Source organism: Megascapheus bottae, chromosome 27 (genome assembly GCF_031878675.1).
Source record: "Megascapheus bottae isolate mThoBot1 chromosome 27, mThoBot2.hap1, whole genome shotgun sequence".
Taxonomy (NCBI): domain Eukaryota; kingdom Metazoa; phylum Chordata; class Mammalia; order Rodentia; family Geomyidae; genus Megascapheus; species Megascapheus bottae.
The window spans coordinates 9,624,972-9,636,616 of record NC_143535.1 but is presented as its reverse complement, the minus strand read 5'-3'; the positions used below and the strand labels follow the sequence as shown (position 1 = coordinate 9,636,616).

Below are 11,645 nucleotides of genomic sequence, written 5' to 3'. Positions count from 1 at the left end.
AGACAGACAGATTGCCCCTTTAGGTCTTCTTGACATGTCAAGGAAGATGGGAGAGAAGCTAGCTGGTATAGTTTTTTGGCTTTCTTCTTGGTTCCAATTTTTGAGTCTGTTTTTCTGATATTACTTTAAATTTCCCTGTCATCTTATCTCTCTATCCTGCCTCACTATCTAATGGTGAGGACATAAGTACTAAAATGAAGGCCTGGGAAATTGCACTCAGCCACAGAGAAACAACAAAGCAATTACCTGCATAGATCATTCTTTCTCTCAGAAAACAATAAGTAGTTACTAATTTCCAAGTAATCTTGTTTTTAAATCCTGAATTTGAATCACAGGAAGAAATAGTGACCAGAATGAACCATCAGAGGAAGTCACCAGCAGAAACATGATTTCTAAAATAGAATAAGATAAGGTAGAAAGTTTAAACAAAATAAAATCTATTAAATATATAGTGCCCTATTGAGTAGGTACGTTAGGGTTTTTATGACCAGTTGTCTTGTTATCATTTATTGTTATTGTTTGTATTGGGTCATGATTACAGCCTATTTTTCACTTGGGTTTTTTTTTAGCTAGAGTCTTTCACTTTTTGCCCTGGCTGGCCTTAGACTATGATCCTCTTGGACCTTCATCTCCTGTTAGCCGAGATTATAGATGTACACCATCCTGTTTGGACCTCAATTATATATTTTAATCAGCAAATTTTCTTCAGTGGCCCAAAGCTTTTGTATTCTGTGTTCTCAAAGATCTTGTGTTTTATTTAAAGGAGAAATAAAATGAAATTTGCAGTTACTTAGCTATATTGGTGTATAAAGGGGATAAAGCCTATGGCATTTCTCATGAAACAGTAAGAGGAGCTAAAAGTTGCTTTGATTATGTCTGCCACAAGGTGGCAGTGTTAGGCTGTCATTGAAATTTTGCCTATTCAATTTCTGAGAGGTAAGGATGAAGGAGAGATAAGACTCAGCAACAAAGTAGTTAAAATTCTGGGTTCTAGAATCAAAGTATCTAGGTCTATACCCTATTCTTTATTAGCTCTATGATCTTGAACAAAATAGTTCATTACTGAAGTCTCAGTTTCTATATTGCTAAATGGGGATAACATTCTCTACCTGGAAATGTTTCTATGAGAACAAAAATTACAAAACATAAACAGTACATTTGGCACATGTTATGGGGTGAAATATGTCCACCTCCTCCAAAATATTCAAAGATGGCTGGCAATCCATCAGAAACTGTGAGAGGTGCAAAAAGAGTCTCTCACAGCCAGGCACTAGTGTGGCTCAGACCTGCAATTCTAGCTACTCAGGAAGCTGATATCTGAGAATCAAGGTTTGAAGCCAGCCAGGGCAGGAAAGGCCATGAGACTCTTATTTACAACAAACTACAAAAACAGCCAGAAGCAGAGCTGTAGCCCAAGTGGAAGAGTGCTACCTTGGAGCAAAAGAAGCTCAGGGACAATGCCCAGACCCTGAATTCAAGCCTCAGGACTCGCACACCCCACCCCCTCAAAAAAAGGAAGCTTCTTACAGCCTCTAAAAGAAACCAACACCTTGATCTTGGACTTCTAGCCTCTAGAATTGTGACAAAATATATTTATTGTACTTAATCCACCCAGCTATGATACTTCCTTTTGATAGCCCTCTCAAACTACTTTAGCACATAATTATCCATCAAATATTAACCAGCATTAGCCCTGTATACTTTTAATCTAATTGTACTGAGACAAAAGTGACTTTTGCTGTAAATTATAGTTCATTCTCCAATTCTTTTCACCCCAGCCCCAATCCACAGGCTTAATAAATAAGAGATCCAGAAACTGAGCTGGAGATAGTAACTGCATTTACCCAACTTGGTAAACACCCCCCAAATCTTCTTTGGTGCCACTCAAAACAGATTCAACCTCTTCTGTATGCATGATGAGGAAATGAGACAGAATATTACCTGCCAGAGTGGCCTCAAGTGCCCCCCACCTAGGTTGGTACCATGAATTACTTCCAGAACAGATAACCCCCCTTCAGGTTGCTGAGTGTGTGTGTGTGTGAGTGTGTGTGTGTGTGTGTGTTCAGGATTGAACTCTGGTTTTTACAAAGAGGAAAAGCAAGTCTGGAAAAGCTGAATGAACTTGCTCAAAACTACATAGCTACTTAGCTGTGTATGACAGAATGAAGCCACTCTACTCCTAATTTCCTCTCTTACCACTCGATCTTTTCCCCTTAACTGCTGAAGTAGTAAATTGACCAGAGAGGAACAGAAAGGAAGATGAAATGCAGTCCCAGTTTTGTGGTGTCTTGGTGGAACTGAGAGCTGAATACAGAGCTGCATGAAGGAAGCACTACTTATCCACCAACAGTGGAAACATCTGTTCAGTTGTTTGCCCCAACATGATTAGATGGTTTTGGGCCTTCCGTACTCTCTTCTCTGTGAGCAGTTACACACTAGTGAATAGAGTAGCCAAGCCTTAGCCTTGTCAGCAAAGATAGAGAGTTTAATTAACAAGCCCACATAGGAACAGAAAGAATGATTTGCTTTCCTTAGCAACACATACACAAATCCAGTCAATTAATGCCTCGCTTTTTCCAATTGAGGACTTATTATGGAATCTTCTTTCAGTTCCTCCCTAGAAATTATAATCTAAACTCTTCTTGTCCTGGCTAGTTGTTTATTATTCCTTTTAGTGCTTCTTAATCTTTGTCACTAATGTACTGAGAGAGAAAAATGCAAGCTGTAAACAAGACATACACACATACACATACATGCACACAAGCGCTTGGACATACACACACACACACACATACACACATACACACAAGTGACAAGAATGTATGCATACAGAGCCCTTCGTTAAGTGACCCAAAGCAAAACTCTTGAGAAATACAAATTTTGTTCTAAAGTCCTGTGCTTATCTTAAATATTTGTTCAAGATCCACAACCTATTATTTTCCTTACACAAAAGTTTTAAAAGAGGCTGGGAGTTTGGGCTAATGGTAAAGTGCTTATCTAGCATTCATGAAGACCCAGGTTCAATTCCTTGGTACCACATACATAGAAAAAAAGCTGAAAGTGGTGCTGTGGTTCAAGTGGTAGAGCAGTAACTTTGAGGCAATCCCAAGGACAGTGCTTAGGCCGAGTTCAGTCCCCAGGACTGGCCAAAAAAAAAAAAAAATGGAATTATCACATTAATGTTAGGGGCCAGGAGTTTGCCTGGCACACACCAAGACCGGGGTTTATTCCTCAGTACCACATACACAGAAAAAGCCAGAAGTGGTGCTGAGGCTCAAGTGGTAGAGCTATAGCATTGAGAAAGTCCAAGGATAGTGCTCAGGCCCTGAGCTCAAACCCAGGACTGGCTAATAATAATAATAATAAAGTTTTAAAAGGGGCTGGGCACAGTGGCCCACGCCTATAACCCTAGCTTTACTCAGGAGGCTGAGATCTGAGGATCAAGGTTCAAAGCCAGCCCAGGCACAAAAAGACCAGAGACTCTTATTTATCTTCAATTAACCTCTAGAAAACAGGAAATGGGGCTAGGCTCAAGGCTAGGCTCTGAGCTGAAGAGCTCAGAGAAGAGACAGAGCCCAGGCCGAATTCCAAACCCATAACCCACCAAAAACAAAAGTTTTAAAAGGGAAATTTATATATCAGAAAATATAAAAGGCTTTGATATGTCCTTCCTCCTATCCCCAGGCCTCACACTTACTAGACAGGCCCTCTACTACTTGAGCCACTCTGCCAGCTCCAAATTCATACTCCTTAAAATGTTTTACACTTTAAAAAATCATTTACTTTAATCAATATTAATGGAACAGCAGCTAATTTTCTTGCTTTTATTTCATCAAAACTACTAAGCTATTGTGATTTAAATTTTGAGATTATTTGTATTTTATTAATAGTAACAATATAAAAGATGAAAATTAAAACTGTAAAAGTTTGCTATATTTCCATCAAAAGTATAAGTTAAATATGAAAATCTAAAGGCAGAATTATTTTTCATCTATTCTCAAAAAAGTTGCATCTTCCAAAAAATATTCAAAAGCATAAGGCAAAATAAGAATGAATAAATATCAACAAACCAAAATATGGAATAGTTATTTAAATTTTGCAAATGTAATTAAATGTTACTGCTTTATAAAAATAAAATGCTTGCCAGGCACTAGTGGCTTACGCCTGTAATCCTAGCTACTCAGGAGACTGAGATCTGAGGATTACAGTTCAAAGCCAGCTCAGGAATTAAAGTCTGTGAGACTCTTACCTCCAATTAACCACCAGAAAACCAGAAATGGCACTGTGGCTCAAGTGGTAGGGCAGCAGCCTTGAGCTGAAGAGCTCAAGGACAATGCCCAGGTCCAGAGTTCAAGCCCTATAACTGACAAAATAAAATAAAATAAAATGCTGGTGAAATTAGGCAGGAACTTCACATGTAGCATTGTTTAAAGAAATCACAAGGCATTGAAGGCTCATATCTATTATCTATAATTCTAGCTAGTAGTGACATGGCCCCAGGCATAAAAGCTCACAATACACTATCCCTACCAAGAGTTGGGTGAGGCATTACATATCTGTCATTCCAGTCATGTGGAAGGCTGAAATCAGGAGGATCACAATTCTAAGCTAGTCTGAGCAAAAAGTTTGTAAGACCCCATCTCAGCAGAAAAAGCTGGGCATGATGGGACATCTCAGCTACCTCTGGATCACCATCCAGGCCAACTCAGGCAAAGAGTGGGGCTCTATCTCAAAAATAACCAGAGACGAGGCCAGGAGTTTGGCCTATTAGTAGAGTGCTTGCCTAGCATGCACGAAGACCCGGGTTCAATTCCTTGGTACCATATACATAGAAAAAAAAAGCCGGAAATGGTGCTGAGGCTCAAGTGGTAGAGCTTCTGGCCTTGAGAAAGTCCAAGTATAGTGCTCAGGCCCTGAGCTAAAGCCCAGGACTGGCAAAAAAAAAAAAAAAAAAAAAAAGAAAAGAAAAAAATAACCAGAGACAAAAAGGAGTTGGACGGGGACTAGGAGTTTATCCTAGTGTTGAGTGCTCACCTAGCATGCACAAAGAACTGGGTTCAATTCCTTGGTACCACATACAGAAAAAGCCAGAAGTGGTGCTGTAGATCAAGTGGTAGAGCTCTAGCCTTGAGAAAAAAGCCCAAAGACAGTGCTCAGGCCCTGAGTTCAAGCCCCAGGAGTGGCAAAAAAAAAAAAAAGAGTTAGAGGTATGGAGGAGAGGGGAAGAGAAGCAAAGGAAGAAAAGGAGAAAACCAGAACCATGTCTATTTGAGAAAGAATAAATTAGGTGTATAAGAAATTTAAAACCACTAAAAAAGTCCTGGAACATTCTATATCTCTACATTGTTGTGTGGGCATAGAAAAAAGGAACATTGTGTAGACTCAGAGGATGAATCACTCTTCATCTAAAAATGCAAGACATGTCCTATTTGAGTACTTTTGCATTCAGATTCTTATTACTCAATGATACATGATTTCATTTTAACACAGCCTTTCCATTGTGACACAAGGGCAAATTCTTCAACTTACTACAGTGTACTCTGTATAGAAAAGGATTTCAGTGCTAGGTGCATATTTACATGCCCACATCCATCCAAAGATGGTTATTCTCAACAATAATTCTGCTCTTGTGGACAGCTCAGTGACTAGGAACCTAAGCCATCTGTTAAAGGCCAGGCCCAAGAATTATCATATGGCAGCAAGTTATATTAACTCAATAAGCTTTGATGCATCTGTAGAAAGAAGATTATGGTAGTGATCACAAGCAGGATTATTAGATGGCTTAATGACTGTAATACTAAACGAAATGTGATCAGGATAGTTGCCACCTTTGTGTTTCAATAGAAAGCATAAAAATCAGAATTGGAATATCTTTGATTTGTGAAACACTTTCATTCATAGACCCAGGTATGATACCTGTTAGAGATAGGTGAGTAGGCAGATAGCTATTAGACATTACAGATACAGTACCTATGTATTATATATCTATGTTTTGCTTATTATTATTAACATAAATACTTGTGAATGGCCAGGAGTGTGGCCTAGTGGTAGTGTGCTCGCTAGCATGCACAAAGCCCTGAGTTCAAGTCCTCAGTAACATATACACAGACAAAGCTGGAAGTAGTGCTGTTGCTCAAGGGATAGAGCTCTAGCCTTGAAAAAGCCCAAGGACAGTACCAAGATCCTGAGTGCCCAGACCCAGAAACAGCATAAAAATGAAAATAAAAACAAATAAATACTTGTGAGCCAACCCCTTGATATAAGAATTGGGACATTTATAACAATCTATGAGCCTCTCCAATATATTCTTCTACCTTCTCTTCCTTGAGCCTCAAATTTATTATTGGCTAGCTTTTGAAATCAGAGCTTTATCATATATTTGGATTCCAAAAAATAAATTAAATTTAATTTGTTTCTAACTTTTTTTGAAATGGGCTATCAGATTTTTACCTTACTAATAGTAAAGTATTTGAGCATGTTTGAACATAGCTTTCTTTAGGTATATATAACTAGAAGTTGAATTAATCCTAAATAATAGGATAAAGATACGGTTAGCACTAGAAGATAACAAACTTTCCAAAGTGGCTGGACCTTTTCCCAATACTGCTCCAACACTTTTTTTTTGCCAACTGAAAAGGGGAAAAAAAAGCTACCTTATTGGGGCTGGGAGTTTGGCCTAGTGGTAGAGTGCTTGCCTAGCATGCACGAATACCCGGGTTCGATTCCTTGGTACCACATACATAGAAACAAGCCAGAAGTGGTGCTAAGGCTCAAGTGGTAGAGCTCTAGCCTTGAGAAAGTCCAAGGACAGTGCTCAGGCCCTGAGCTCAAGCCCAGGACTGGCAAAAAAAAAAAAAAAAAAAAAGCTACCTTATGATTTTAATTTTCCTTCCTGGTCAACAATGCAGTTGACCATCTCATCATACTTTTACATATGCCATAAATTTTCTCTTCTTTTAAACTCATATCCATATTTATTTGACTATTGCCCTTTGTTGACTTGAAGAAACTTTACAGAGTCTTCTTTGTCATTCTTCCCCCCGCCACCACTCCCATCACCATTCCCAGTACTGGGGACTAAAGCTATATCCTTCAGCATGGGAGGCAAGTACCTGCCACTGACTACCAATCCAATCCATTTGGTTTTTATTTTATTTTTGAAATAGGACCTTACTGACTTTGTCTGGGCTGTCTTCAAACTTGTGATCCTATCTTCAGCCCCCTGACTAGCTAGGATTACAGGCTGAGCCATTGCGCACGGCTCAAACATATATTTTTATGCTTATTTTCTATTTATTCTATTATCTATTTGATCACATATTTGCTTCTGGAAATGTGTGTGTGTGTGTGTGTGTGTGTGTGTGTGTGTGTGTGTGTGTGTGTATTTCCAGGTGGTTGCTTTCTTTTGAAGTAGTTGGGCTCTTGAAGCAATGTGTCTCATTGCTTTGGCCTGTGAGCTTCTATTTCATTGATAGTATCAATTATTCTACCTAAACATTTGCAACGGAAAAAGACAAAAGCCAGATCCTAGTGTGTGCCAATAATCAGTGAGTTCAAGGGAAAGTGAAGGAGAAGCACTAACTTGGAAAGCTCCAAGTATCACCAGGCTACCATAATTTGCTCATGCGACCAAGCAACTCTTTGGGTTAGAGTCCTAATTTTAAATTCATGCTCTTCCCTTGATCCCCCACCCAAAAGGAGAAGCAGCTAAAGGCACTTCTAAATCGTAAATCACCAGCCCCAGGGGATCACGGGACAGAAACTGAAGTTCTCTATACTCTGGTTTCTGTCATGCCTCGATTGTTATTCTAATGAACTTTTATACTAAAGGTCTGACCCTGAACTGTAAATTTCCACAGAAGCCTCCTGCCCCAGGCTGCAAATGCACATGTACACATGTGCGCATGCACGTTTGTACACACACACATGCACACAATGCTTGTTTGTACACATATACCCACATGTAACATTTAAAACAGAATCGCAGCAGGCAAATAATTACCTATCTCGGAAAAATTCAAGTTTTTAAATAGTTTTAGACCCAAATTATGAAATAAGTCTCAGTCTTAGAGTCTTAGCTACTCCAGAACAGTTCAAGATCCAAAATCTTGCCTATTTGAGACTCCCATTCTGTCATCCAACAAAGCTCTCCACTTTGTTCTTCATCTTCCATTAATTAAAGCTTGTCTCTACTTGGTTCACATACCTAATTAACTTAATTGTGATGGTCTCAATATGTATGTCCCCCTAAAATTCTTAGGTGGAAGTCTAATGCACAGGTGATACTATTAAAAGACAGGAGATTCTTCGGAAGATTAGGTAATGAGGACTCTGCCCTCAGATATGAGATTAATGACCTTCTAAAGAGCCCAGTGAGGGTTCCTTCACCCCTCTACCCCTTCTGCAATAAAACAGAGGGTCTTCACCAGACACCAAATCTGCTGGCACCTCAATCTCATAACTTACCACCCTTCAAAAGGTGAGAAACAAATTTATATGTATATATATATATATATATATATATATATTACCCAATCTAAGGTATTTTCCCAGAGAAGCTTCAATAGACCAATCATGAAGCTAATGGGAAAAAAGTTAAAACAGCAAAGAGGAAGGAAATCTAGAGACTTTCTCTGGAGGTAAGTAAAAGGAGTTTCAATAGTGGCTCTTGAGCCCTGGTGTTGATGGCTCATACCTTTCATCCTAGCTACTCAGAAGACTGAGATCTAAGGAGTCAGCCCTGGCAAGAAAGGACATAAGGCGCTTATCTCCCATTAACCACCAGAAAACCAGAGTGGCATTATGGCTCAACACTAGCCTTGGGCAGAAGAGCTCAGGGAAAGTGTCCAAGCCCCAAGTCCAAGGCCATGACCAACAAATAAATAAATAAAAATAGTGGCTTTTGTAAGACTATCACATTTGATTTGTTCACTCCAAAGGAGTAAGAATTTGTAGACAGAACTTTAAGTGGTGAACTATGCCCTGCTCCCAGTACTCACTATCTTATACTGCACTACAAGAATAAAAATTGAGATTTTCTTGTACATTTTAAAGATTACTTATATTATTGATGTCTCATATTTTTCAGTTTTTTTCTTTTTGGTGCTGAGCTGAATATAGAACTCAGAGCCTTGCCCATGCTCGACAAGCACTCTTATCACTGAGCCATATCCCCAGCCCCAATGTTTCTTAGCTTTGATCCTTTTCCATGCGTTTTCTTTGGTTCTGTCTCACTTGTTCATTAGCTCTAGCCAATATGTAGTTTTGAATTTCATTTATTTTGCTTTATCATTTAATTTGTAACCATATTTTAACAAATCTGTATAGTTTTGTGTTTTGTGTAATAAGTTACAAAATCTACAGATAAATGATTCTTTTTATTTAAAATTTTAAAAATTATAGATGAAGTAGAAGGCCGGCTCAATATTTTAAACAAATATAATCTTTCACTCTAGTCTTTAAAGACCATTTGGAGTAGCACCAAAAAAAATCAAATATAATACTTCAGCTTTCAAATTTTACTAGAGAGATTCACATACCCATAAAATTGTATGGTTCCTAATAATGGTTATAATCTAAAAGCAATGATACCATCTTTTCTATGTCAAATCTTGAAGGCTACAATGCACTTCAAGACTTAAGTACCTATGGGACTTCATGTAATATAGTCCTTACCTCCTCTGCTTTCTTCTCCATCTCTCTTCCTCTCTCAAGAACCCAGCTGGAGCACTTTGAGGTTTTACCCACTTCAAGATTCTCAGAGGTTACAGGATATAGCTCAGAGAATGTGTTTCACATGTACAGGCTCAGGGTTGGATTCCCAGAAACAAAAACAAGCAAGCAAGCAAAGAGGCAGTCAAAGTTTTTCACTGGTCATTTTTCCCCACATCTCCTCCTCGAGCTATCTCCTACAGAGTCCTTAGACTCTAGTCTAAACGTCATTTCCCGAGGAAGACTTCTGATGACCTCCCCTGCTCAGGAGTCCCTTTTTTGCAATTTCCTAACATGCAGTACTTTTCCCTCAGAACATTCATCATCTTTATAATTAACATATTAAATACATAAGGAAAAGGGAAATGGAAGTAATACACTGGAAAACAGAAAGAAAAGCATTTCTATTCTGTTTTTGTTTTTGGCCAGTCCAGGATCTTGAACTCAGGGCCTGGGCGCTGTCCTTGGGATTTCTCAAGGCTATAGAGCCCTACCACTTGGGCTACAGCACCACTTCCAGCTTTTTCTACATATGTGGTACCAAGGAATCAAACCCAAGTCTTTGTGCATGCAAGGCAAGCACTCTACCACTAGGCCACGCTCCTGGCCCTTCTATTCTGTTTTGAATAAATATTAATTGGGGACTTATGCTCCAGGCGCACTGGGTTAGGTCCTAGAATACTGTAGAGAATGAGGTAGCCCCTCCTCTTTCATCACCCCTTCATGATGCCACCTTCAGGATCTTATCATTAATCAGAACACCTAACTCAAATATGAAAGGAAATGACTCCTCAAGACCATTCACTGCCTCAGTCTCATCTAATCTTAGACCCTAGGATCTGCCCCAGTCTCTCTAAGCCTTTTTATCTTCACTTTGTTCTCTATTCAGACAATGTAATTCATGCTGCAGGATTCACTTAGCAAACTCCACCTCTGTATCCACCTGACATTCATGCAAACAAACATTGTCTCAAATATCCCAAGAGGAATTTATATCATAGCTTTATCCCTCCAACTGAATTTGTTTTAAGCACACAAGGTTTTTTATGGATGATGATCAACTTTCTGTGTTATTCTCATGGTAGAACTTTTGATCCTCTTTTACTCATCTAAAGCCTCCAGTTCCTCCAAATCTCCCCCAATCTGAAGATAACTAGCTTCCTATTTCACTGAGCAAACAGACACCAAGGGTATCTGCCCTGGGAACTATCTGCTTACCTGGAGATAAACTGGCAACTTCCTTTCCCCCATGGACTCACATTCAGAGTATAGGAGGTTACTCACCTCCCAATTAGGTATGGGTCTGAACTTAGGGCCCAATGTTCTACCACAAGAACTACAAACCCAGATAAGGTCTCTCATTTTTGCCTGGGGCCAGCTTCAGACCAAGCACTTAGGATTTTAGGTGAAGATTTCACTTATGACTCAGCTGCCTTCTTTAGGTTAGCCAATCATCTTTATTTGAACCTTTCCCTTACCTGGTTCATTCCAAAAAAAAATGTCCAATTCTCTTGCTATTACAAAAGAAAGGGAAACAAATGGAAAAGGAAAAGGGACACACCAAAATTCTCACTGGACTCTACATCCCTTTCTATCTTCATTTCCTTCACAGAAACAGGGTTTTTTGTTTGTTTGTTTGTTTAGCTTACCTGTCTTTTTCCTTCCTTTCTTCCTAGATTGTTTCCTTCCTTCCCTCCTTTTCTCCTTCTCTTTTTTTGTTTTCTGGTACTTGTGCCAAGTTAAGTACTCTACCAGAAAGGCATAACCACAGCCCTCAAACCAGTTTCTTGAGAGAACATTCCACACACAGCTTTCTTTACCTACCATCTTCACACCACTTTCTTTACTGTTTCCAGTTTGCCTTACATCCCTCAACACTCTGGAACTTTATGCAAAGATCAACTATTATCTCTGTGACTAAATCTAATGAATTC

At 39.1% G+C, this 11,645-nt stretch overlaps 1 protein-coding gene across 7 annotated transcripts in view; it reads right to left on the bottom strand.

Moving 5' to 3' along the window:
• Btg4 (BTG anti-proliferation factor 4) overlaps window positions 1–11,645 on the bottom strand; it is a 105,841-nt gene that overhangs the window by 89,118 nt on the left and 5,078 nt on the right. For 5 of the 7 annotated variants that reach the window (XR_016532816.1, XR_016532817.1, XM_090319546.1 and 2 more), the window contains exon 3: window positions 9,676–9,805. The exons of 1 other annotated variant lie outside the window; for it this stretch is intronic. The gene's annotated coding sequence lies outside the window, so the exon portion shown is untranslated. Of the gene's footprint in view, window positions 1–246; window positions 406–9,675; window positions 9,806–11,645 lie in introns of those variants that run through there. One more of the 7 variants, XM_090319543.1, reaches the window with a different exon arrangement.